At 41.7% G+C, this 11,642-nt stretch overlaps 1 non-coding gene and 1 pseudogene across 1 annotated transcript; both read right to left on the bottom strand.

Annotated features, from left to right (window-relative positions):
- Nucleotides 1-292: 292 nt before the first annotated feature.
- On the bottom strand, nucleotides 293-11,236 carry LOC134739943 (UPF0764 protein C16orf89-like; annotated as a pseudogene).
- On the bottom strand, nucleotides 971-1,072 carry LOC129041788 (U6 spliceosomal RNA). Its single transcript, XR_008503936.1, has one exon. It is a non-coding gene; the product is annotated as a U6 spliceosomal RNA (small nuclear RNA).
- Nucleotides 11,237-11,642: the final 406 nt, after the last annotated feature.

Genomic DNA, 11,642 nt, shown 5'->3' on the forward strand with positions numbered 1-11,642 from the left:
AATAAAAAAATAAAAATAATTGGCCAGGCATAGTGGCATGTGCTTATAGTCCCAACTACTGAGGTGGAAGGATCACCTGAGCCTAGGAGGTCAAGGCTGCAGTGAGTTGAGACTGTGCCACTACACTCAAGCCTAGGAGACAGGGCGAGACTTCATCTCAAAAAAAAAAAAAAGGACAATAAAGAAATAAAGCTAATAAGCTAACATAAGGAAAGATAAAATATGTGACAAATAGGCTGGGCGCATGGCTCACAGCTGTAATCAAGCACTTTGGGAGGCCGAGGCGGGTAGATCACGAGGTCAGGAGTTTGAGACCAGCCTGATCAACATGGTGAAACCCCATTTCTACTAAAAATACAAAAATTAGCCGGGCATGGTGGCATGTGCCTGTAATCCCAGCTACTCAGGAGGCTGAAGCAGGAGAATCGCTTGAACCTGGGAGGCAGAGGTTGCAGTGAGCCGAGATCACGCCACTGCACTCCAGCCTGGTCGACAGAGCAAGACTGCGTCTCAAAAAAACAAAAAATGGGTGACAAAGTAATAATATGAGGTCTTTCATTTATCACACAGAAAATAACTTGTTAAATTATAATACCTGTGTGGGCGAAGGTGCAGTGAAATGGCCATTTTCTTGTAGTATTAGTGGTGTTTAAAATGTATATAAGCCTTCCAGGATAAAGCTTGGAAATTTTTTTTAAGTCATACATACAGTGATTCATTATACTGCCTCCTCCAACTCCTGGCCTCAAGCAATCCTCCCACCTCAGCCTCCCAAAGTGCTGGAATTACAGGCTGACAGCCACCATGCCTGAAAGCTTTGCAATTTACATCAAGGGTAATAAGAATGCTCATGCCCTGTGACTCACAGTAATCTCACTTCTGGAAATTTCATCTTTGGATATAATTCAACCTAAACAAAAGGTCATATGCACAAACACAGTGAAAATCTGGGAGTAATTTTTTTCTTTTTAAAAAATATGGATGCTTCACAAATTTGCATGTCATTCTTTCAGAGGCCATGCCAATCTCTCTATTGTTCCAACTTAAGTATGTGTGCTACTGAGGCAAGCATGAGTAATTTAAGATAGAGTGGTTAAGTGAAATAAGGAAGAATTATGGAGAATTTAAAAATCTATGCTATTTATAGGCACCTAGTAACAGCTCAGTAAATATTAGCTGCTACTATTATTATTTTTATGGTAATTTCACTCAATTAAAAATTGTCATTAAAAATTACCATTGTCATGGAACATAATATCTCCTACAGTATAATTGTAAAAACGGATACAATTTGTCCCTTGGTATATGGGGGGATTAGTTCCAGCTCTCCCATTTCTGTGTATACCAAAATCAACGCATACTCAAGTTTTCAAAATCAGTCCTGTGGAATCCACATATAACACAAATGGGAAAATTAGTGAGGTGTGGTGACAAACACCTGTAGTCCCAGCTACTTGTGAGGCTGAGGCAGGAGGATTGCTTGAGCCCAGGAGGTTGAGGCTGCAGTGAGCCATAATTGCACCACTGCATTCCAGTCTGGGCAACAGAGTGAGACAGGTTGACTTTTTAATAGAATTTTTCTGTTCACTTGAAGATATGGTCAGGATTGTGACATATGAAAATTCTTCATAAAATAACTATCTAATCCAATTAATGCTGGAATTGGGAACAGCAGAAGTGTCATCTCAGAGCTACTCACAATGAAAGGTGATGTCTGGGGCTCAGGTGTGTTGAGGTCCCCATGCCTGGACTATGGGTGCTGAGTGGGATTTACTTGTCCATCCATTTTCTATATTCCAGCACTGGGAAACTAGGGTTTATCCATCTTGATAAGATGTCATTTAAATTCCACTTCACAAGAACCACAAATGGAAGAAAGGCCATGAAACCACAGGACAGTACTTGTTCTCAAGGGAATCTTCAGCTTAGGTGGCTCTGTAAAAGAGAAATTACATTGTTGAAAAATCATCGCAGGTCAGGTGAGGTGGCTCATACCTACAATCCCAGCCCACTGGGAGACTAAGGCAGGAGGATCCCGTGAGGCCAGGAGTTCAAGACCAGCCTGAGCAACACAGTCAAACCTTATCTCTACAAAAAATTAGAAAATGAACTGGGTGCGGTAAAACATTCGTATAGTCCCAGCTACTCTGGAGGCTGAAATAGGAGGATCGCTTGAGCCCAGGAAGTGGAAGCTGCAGTGAGCTCTGATCTCACCACTGCACTCCAGCCTGGGTGACAGAGTGAGACCCTGTCTCAAGACACACACACACCACAAACACACACACACACACACACACACACCCCCACACCCTAATCTCAGTCTGTCCAGTCTTGACTAATCAAAAGGGCCTTCTGGTTACAGAAGAGGTATGCTCTTTTGTAGGACAGGGAGAGACCAGCAAGCTTGTTCACAGACTTTTCCTCATCCTCTGCTTAGTTTTCCAAGAACCCTCACAGTGCAAATGGAGTCTCTGGGAAAATGACCTAAATCTTTGGGTTACCAGGGGAGAAATATGCCTCCTTTGTCAATTAATAAATGGAACACCTGCCTTAAAATCCAGGGAGTTCTGCTAGAATGAATCACTCCCTAAGACCCTGACCTATGCATGGAACATGAAAAACTGAAGTTTAACTGGGTGCGGTGGATCATGCCTGTAATCCCAGCACTTTGGGAGTCTGAGGCGGGCGGATCACCTGAGGTCAAAAGTTCTAGACCAGCCTGGCCAAAATGGTGAAACCCCGTCTCTACTAAAAATACAAAAATTAGTTGGGCATGGTGGTGGACGCCTGTAATCCCAGCTACTCGGGAGGCTGAGGCAGGAAAATCGCTTGAACCTGGAAGGCGGAGGTTGCAGTTACTTCTAGAAGAATTTCCATTAGCCCTTTGAAATCCTTCAACATTCATGAAGGCCAAAGAGTTTTCACCTAATTTAATCTGATGGGTATGTGACCAGAGTCTTTCTAGGGAATAGAGACTCCCAAACCGTTCAGCTGGGAAGTGAGGAGAGAATTTATTACTCAAAATCAAAGGGAAATGAAAAGAGGCCAACACAGACTGTCATTATTCTTTCTTGGCAGGGAATGGATTCCAGAGTCATTCTGTGACCTTTACATGACCTCCTTATTAGCATCTAAAAGCTTCCAGTGTAGGATGCAGCCAGCTAGGTTCTCTTCTAATGTAATAAAATTTGCTTCAGCAAATCTTATGCAGAGCCATCTCCAGACTCCAGAAATAATAGGCTATAAATTACTGGATCTCCCATTTGATATAATGAAGTATAAGCACGGTCCTGAATGACTCCTCTACATACTACTCTGGGTGGCTTGAAATGAATTTGATACAAGAACTGGAGCGAGCGCAAAGCAGAGCTAGATCTAGGATTGATGTGCTTGGGCCCAGCTCCTCACTACTCACCTATGAGTCCAGTTCCAGAACCCAAGTAGAGGGTAGGGAAACAAGGCTCCTGACTTTTTTCCCTAATGTCTGCATCTCTTTCACATTTCTTATCTCCTTGCAAAGAAACTAAACAGGCTCAACTGAAATAACTAAATGATTAAACCCTATACAGAGAATCTCCAAAGACTGACAAAATATCATTCAAGACTGTTACACAGACAACCTTGAGGATGACTTGCTGTACCAGTGATCTACAATATTTGGGATCATTCCAAATTCCCGTCAAGGATCTGCCTATATCAACACAGGAGCCAAGGACCAACCATTCAAATGGGCCCTGCTGCCAAGCCTTTTTTTTTTTTTTTTACAATGCCATCTCTTCATATTGTTCCATTTAACAAAACTGCAGCCCTTCATCTATCCTTAAGTTCCTTGGCCAATGGTACAGAGCCAGAGTATGCTACTCCCTAGCAGGAAATCAACAGGATGACCTACTAAACACAATTCAGAAGATGCTAAGACCCATGAATTGCAACAGGAAAGAAAAGACAGAGAATTAGTCAGACAGGTATATGCTGTGCCAAAAATGCACTATAGCCCCCACCCAATTCTGCCTAATCCTAGCTGGGCTGACACCAACCTGATGAGACAGGCCTATAAGATCTCAAACTAAAACAGAAACTCCTGAACTGGGTTCTTTCCAACCGAGGAAGCAGCAGTAAATCATTAAAGAACAGATAAGTTCTTAAGGTGAGGGAGAGTTTCAGATAAATGAATGCTGGTAGAGCACAGGGCCCAAAGGAGCAAAAGTTAACCTAAGCCCAGGTAGAACCTTGTTTACTAGAGTATTAGGCATGGGTTGGGGCAACTATTCTAACCAGAGAAACTGGCTTCAGTGAGGGCAAGTTGGCAATCCAAGGTATAGCATGCATAGGGCTGGCAAAATTCAGGGTGACTGAAGCAAAAGCTTCAGAACCAGAAAGACCACATCTGGGGGTACAGCACAAAACTCTCAAGAGATGAATCTTTGTAAGAGTGAGGCAGAACTATATAGCAGTTCTAGGAGATCTGTTGGTGCCTAGCAAGAGCTCCAAATGGGCTATATGCAGGGATGCAGGCTGTAGTCTCAGGAGAGGAGGTTCACAAAAGTCATTCAGTCCAAGACCTCAAACTGTGTTCTCTACTAAAAGGAATCAAGGTTCCCTAGAGAAATGGCTGACTCCATGTATGGTGCAGTATATTGATCCTGGAACATCTTTTTTTGCCAGAAAGCAAGGACGCCATCAAAGTCCAACAGGATCATGTCAAAAAGACATGAAAGTCAACTTGAAGAGATAATTATTAACCTAGATGAGACAATGTAAGCATCCAAAACAATAAAGACTGCAATGGCCTAAAATACATCAAACGCAAACAATAATCTATGAGTTCATAATGGTATTCAGAAAAAAAACTACTGGTCATTAGAGGGAAGATTACTAGGTCACTAACTTCCTACTCTGAAAAGTGACTTAAGATGAAAGGTAGGGTGGAGAATTAGCTATTTATTCAGTTTTTCCTGTACAAACATAAATTTTTAGGGAGATTGAAGCAGATGAAACAAATCTGGAAAAATGGAGGTAACTGCTTAATCTGCGGGTTGGGTGCATGGAGGTTCAACATATTTCTTTTGTGTATATTTAAACCCCCTAAAAAAAAGCACAAGACAGAATGTGAGCCAAGCAGCTTAGGGTTTAGGCAAGGCTTCTGCCTACAAGAGACACTAGGATATGAGGGGTAGTTTTAGCCCTGATGGGCTGAGCCAACTGGAGGTATATAAGGAGGTGCTAAATTGCAGAGGTATCATGTTGCCCAGTACTTGATCAAATCCTAGATCCTAGGTCTGCCTGGTAGCATGCTTCCTAGGTAGTGGATCTGAGGCTACCTATAGAACTTCCTTTGCAGTCATAATTCGATCAGAAACTACAAAAGTGCTTGCTCTTGAAAATGGAGTCTGTCTTTGTCCATTTCATGCTTCTATAAAAGAATACCACAGACTGCATAATTTATAAAAAGGAAAAAAGGAAGAAAGGAGGGAAGGAGGGAAAAAGGGAAGGAGGGAAGGAAAGGAAGGAAGGGAAGGAAGGAAAGGAAGGAAGGGAAGGAAGGAAAGGAAGGAAGGGAAAGAGGGAAGGAGGAAGGGAGGGAAGGAGGGAGGGAAAGAGAGAGGGAGGGAGGGGAAGGGAAGAAAAGGGAGGGGAAGGGAAAGGAGGAAGAAAAGGAAAGGAAAGGAAAGGAATAAATTTTATTTCTTAACAGTTCTGGATGTTAGGAAGTCCAAGGTTGAGGGGCCTGCATCTGGTAAGGGTCTTCTTGCTGCATCATCCCACTACAGAAGGCAGAAGGAAAAGAGACTGCAAGAAAGCAAGAGGGCAAAAGGGGCTGAACTCTGTTTTATAATAAGCCCACTCTGTGATTACTAATCTATTACCACAATAACAACATTAACTCATTCATGAAGGCTATTTTATTAGGCCCCACATCCCAACTGTTGCATTGAGGATTGAGTTTCCAGCACATAAACTTTGGGGGACACATTTAAACCACAGTAGAGCACTTAAGTTAATTCAACCAAGAGGAGCTGGGAAAATCAAAGGCATGAGAAAGACAGCAAAAGCTAGCAGAGAGAAATGCACAGGTTAAGGAAAAAAGTCACAATGAATCCTGTAGTGCAGGCTACTTTATCAAAAGCACCTAAAAAAGATCTCATTAACTTCCCCAGCTCACCTCCACCCACATCTAAAGAGCCACACACAGCACCACCAAAGGCAGCATAATGAGAACAGCATTCTCCTCAACAGAGGAGCTGGGATTATCTAGACACCTGACCTCAATAGCTCCAGAACAGCCCTAAAACAGCTCCTCCCTAACCACCACTCAAGTCACCAGCTTGGAAAGTATTCAGAAAACCCAAATCCTGACACACCACTATGAAACAACTTAAAACAGCAAAGAACAACCCATTTAAACAGCAATGCCAGCTGCTGGGAAAAAAAGGAACAATGAGTAGAGGAGAAACAGACCTCTTGGGGTCCACCAAGACCCAGTCTCTCAGCTTCAGCACTTTCAAATGCAGAATCCATACCCCTCTGGGGCCTGTGGAGCTCCACAAGGCATGTTGTCCTCAAAGATAAATGAGCAGGCAAGCTGGCTAGAAAACCACTAAGGGTAGTATTCTTTAAAGAATCTTTATAGGGTCAAAGAGGAATGGGTCTTAACTGGCTATGTGAACTCCCCACAGATTCTGAGGATGATGTCAGTATCCCTTTCCAGATGTGTTTAACACTTTGCAGTCACTTGTATTCCTGACACTGAGTGCCAGTGCTTTGCTAATTTGGACTGATTCCAGCTCACGCTGACCCCAGCTCCCTGGAAGTTACCATTAGCCAAGACTGTCACCCATACTGTACCCTTTCAAAGAGTCCTAAAAATAGCTCTTCACCTACTCTTCCAAGACAAGTAAAAATGTCTGCCAAAGAAATGGGGAAAAAAGATTCAGAGAGTAAAAACAACATACTAACAAGAGAGCAAAAAGCAAAGGGGGAGGAGAAACTAGGAAAATCATATATGGGCTCACACCTATTTCCAAGGCTGGGCTAATGTCCTTTTGCTCGTGTCTGAATAAGGCACCAATTTTAAGCTGCTAATGAAAAAAAAAAGAAAAAGAGAAAGAAGCAGGCCCAGGCCCGGCGCGGTGGCTCATGCCTGTAATCCCAGCACTTTGGGAGGCCAAGGCGGGTGGATCACCCAAGGTCAGGGTTCTAGACCAGCCTGGTCAACATGGTGAAACACCATCTCTACTAAAAATACAAAAAATTAGCCAGGCATGGTGGCACATGCCTGTAAATCCAGCTACTTAGGAGGCTGAGGCAGGAGAATTGCTTGAACCCGGAAGGCAGAGAATGTGGTGACCTGAGATCACGCCATTGCCCTCAAGCCAGGGCAATGAGAACAAAATTCGGTAAAAACAAAACAAAACCACCATAAAATAACTCAGACTTAATTAAATACAACCCTAGTGGTGAATGACTAAAGATGGATTACTCATAACAGAGATAACAGTCCAATAAGAATCCAAGAATCTTACCTTTTAATAACAAAAAAATCCTTTCCTTCGAAAGTAATATCCTCTCAAGGCCAGGAATTCCATTAGTAGAAAGTCTTCCTAAAAAACAAAATTCCTGGCCAGGCATAGGTTCACGTCTGTAATCTCAGCACTCTGGGAGGCCGAGGCGGGAAGATCACTTGACGTCAGGAGTTCGAGACTGGCCTGGCCAACATGGTGAAACCCCATCTCCACTAAAAATACAAAAATTAGCCTGGTGTGGTGGTGGGCACCTGTAATCCCAGCAACTTGGGAGGCTAAGGCAGGAGGCAGGAGAATTTCTTGAACCCAGGAGGCAGAGGTTGCAGTGACCAGCAAGGTCGCGCCATTGCACCCCAGCCTGGGCGATAAGAGTGAAAACTCCATCTCAAAAAAAAAAAAAAAAAAAAAAAAATTCCTTTGGGAAGGCCTTCTACATAAAAATCTTCAACATGAGACTGGAAAAAAGGGTATGGGATCATCACCGGACCTTTGGCTTTTACAGCTCGAGCTGTAAGAACAAAAAGAAAAAGGGATATCATTTAAACACAGTATGTAGAAAAGAATAATTATTGAATCTGTACTGGTCTTTAACTTTTACACTTTGTTCTTTAATTCTGTTATTGTGATTGAGTCCAAAGAAAAATAGTAGGAGTAAAATAAAAAGAACACCAAAAATGCTAATATTCTGTTTACCAAATTCTGTAGTGAAATATCCCATTAAATCCAAGTGCAGTGACTCACACCCATAATCCCAGCACTTTGGGAGGCTGAGGCAGGTGAATCTCCTGAAGTCAGGAGTTCGAGGCCAGCCTGGCCAACATGGTGAAACCCCAACTCTACTACAAATACAAAAATTAGGCAGGTGTGGTGGCAGAGGCCTGTAATCCCAGCTACTTAGGAGGCCGAGGCAGGGAGAACTGCTTGAACCCAGGAGGTGAGCTTGCCACGAGCTGAGAGATCATACCACTGCACTCCAGCGTGGGCGACAGAACAAAACTTCAACTTACAAAAAAAAAAAAAAAAAAAAAAAACACCAAAAAAAAAAACAGCTAGCAGGTGACATTTGCTACGGGGAGCCTAGGGATATGATCTTGCTGCAATCCTTCCATTTTAGTAAATCTAAACAGTGTGAATCCATTCTGTTTCGTCCCCACTCCACTCCAGAGCCAAAACAAGAAAATCAATTATATTTCTATTTCTTTAAAAACATATCTAACTAAATCATCTAATTAAAAGATGATATGCATGGTTCCATACTCTAAAAGAAAACTTATGCCCTGCATATCATGGATATTTGATGAATGCTTATTCAGTTGACTGGTGTAGACTTCAATAATAACCTGTTCAATGCATTATGCCAGATGAATCTTGCAACTCAAAAGTAGAACAAATATTGTTCTTTCAGTTTTGTCTACCCATAAATGCAATATTTACTAATAAAAAGAAAATGAGTTTATTGTTCTAGAGAGTATGAGAATTTTGACAACATGAATTCTCCTGTCCTAGGACATAATTAATACTTAGAGGCATACTATTTCATGTGGAAGCTACCATTAAATCAATGTTAAGTGTTAATTACTTCACATAATCTTCTAATCTGACTTACGAGTGAAGATGTACCTCACGAAGCTGATTTATCAAGTTGTAAATCTTCACCTGTTGAATTCATAAGTTCATGTCTGAAAGGTGAGAATAAATACTTAATATTCACTAGGCAATATTCAGCAAAGTAATATCCACTAGTACATATTTAATATTTCATCATGAACTGTGAGTGTGAAGAGAAAAGACAGGCTGGGCACAGTGGCTCACACCTGTAATCCCAGCAGTTTGGGAGGCCGAGGCAGGCAGATCATGAGGTCGGGAGTTTGAGACCAGCCTGGCCAACATGGTAAAACCCCGTCTGTACTAAAAATACAATAATTAGCTGGGCATGGTGGCAGGCACCTGTAATCCCAGCTACTCGGGAGGCTGAGGCAGGAGAATTGCCTGAACCCAGGAGGTGGAGGTTGCAGAAACCACGATCACGCCACTGCATTCCAGCCTGGGCAAAAGAGCAAGATTCTGTCTCAATCAATCAATCAATAAAAATATAAGGAGGAAGCATTTACTGTGTATTTATATGTCTGGTATTATGTGAAGCACTTTACTATCTTATCAAATCTTCGGGACAGATCTTCAGTTCTCATGACCACAAAAGAGGATACTAAAGCTCAGACAGGAGAAGAGACATGGCCAGCCTGTGTCCCCAGGGCCTATGGTCTTACCACTAGGTTACAGTGTTTCCAGGTATCACATGTTGTGAGATTTTTGCTTTAAAATGAACCAAAAAAAAACAAAGGCAAAAAAGGCATAAGCTATTAAAAAGTGGGAGAAACACTAAGAGAACCTTAAGCATGTAACTAAAAATATTATGGAAATGTTATTGAATTCATTAGCAAATTTAATGCTAGGTTTTCATTGAGAAGTAGGTTATATTACTCATGATGAAGAAAAATGTTCATTTTAAGTATGTTAACATAAATACCATCAATATGGTTTATCATGTTTAAATGTTCACTTAAAGCAATTCAGTTAAAATTCTGCATATCATACAATTTTATAGTTTGCTAGTAGGTTACAAGTAAATAGTCATCCAAATAAAAACATCATGTGTTTTCCACTGGTTGTTGCTCTTTTTAGGTGAGTATTTGATGTATACCAACAGAGAGAGGATAATAACAAATCGCTAATTTCTTTCATCATTATATAAAGGTAGCTTCAGGACAGAATAGTATAAGGGCAATGATGAATTTGAAATCTAACACCAATTCAGTGATGCATCAAGATAAAAGTAGAGACAATAGGGGTACCTTAGTGAGTACTGAACATTTTATTTATTTATTTTGAGATGGAGTTTTGCTCTTTTTGCCTAGGCTAGAGTGCAATGGTGCAACCTCGGCTCACCGCAACCTCTGCCTCCTGGGTTCAAGCGATTCTCCTGCCTTGGCCTCCCGAATAGCTGGGATTACAGACATGCGCCACCATGCCCGTCTAATTTTGTATTTTTAGTAGAGACGGGGTTTTTCCATGTTGGTCAGGCTGGTCTCGAACTCCCGACCTAGATAGCTGCCTGCCTTGGTCTCCCAAAGTGCTGGGATTACAGGTGTGAACCACCGCACCCAGATGAATTCCAAATTTAACAAAGCAGACTAAGAGAAACAATTCATTCAAAAAAATAATATTTGGTCAGGCATGGCGGCTCACACCTGTAATCCCAGCACTTTGGGAGGCTGAGGTGAGTGGATCAGGTCAGCAGTTCAAGACCAGCCTAGCCAAGATCATGAAACCCCGTCTCTACTAAAAATACAAACAAAAATCAGCCAGGCGTGGTGGCTGGCACCTGTAATCCCAGCTGCTCGGGAGGCTGAGGCAGAGAACTGCTTGAACCCAGGAGGCAGAGGTTGCAGTGAGCCGAGATCGTGCCACTGTACTCCAGCCTGGGAAACAGAGTGAGGCTCTGTCTCAAAAAAAATAAATAAATAATTCAATGAAATCCCTAAGATCCAGGGCTTTGCAATAAATATGTAAATAAATTTCCAATCTCCATACTGAAAGTTTAAAAGAAATGCTAACTAATAATTAAAGAAATACAACTTTTCCTCAGCAATCTAGAAACAAAGTGTGTAGACACTACAAAGCACCTTACAATGAGAAACGTGTAAGGATGGCATGACTCGCCGGCAGCCCTGGGCTTGTCCACGGTACCCCCATGATGAACAGTAACTCCATTGTGTAAACGCCCATGAACATAAGATTACAGGACTTTTCCAGTTTAGACATACCATATTTTCTTTCAGACAATTCTTCAATTTGTTTACGTAGATCAGCGATACGATTATTCCATTTCTCTGAAAATCAAGCAAAAGTTGATTCTCAATAATACGTCCCTATGTCAGAGCAGCACTAACATATAATGACTTATTTAATATATTTTACATTCTAACAGTCCATATCATTTTACTGCTTTCAAAAAAAAAATTCCCTTTTTTGGTGGTTCTTAGAATTGGTTTAATGGGAGACAATTAGAGAAGCTGAAAAGCAGGAGGGCAGAAAAGTTCAATCAAATTAAACACAATA

Source organism: Pongo pygmaeus, chromosome 6, assembly GCF_028885625.2.
Source record: "Pongo pygmaeus isolate AG05252 chromosome 6, NHGRI_mPonPyg2-v2.0_pri, whole genome shotgun sequence".
In the NCBI taxonomy this organism is placed as follows: domain Eukaryota; kingdom Metazoa; phylum Chordata; class Mammalia; order Primates; family Hominidae; genus Pongo; species Pongo pygmaeus.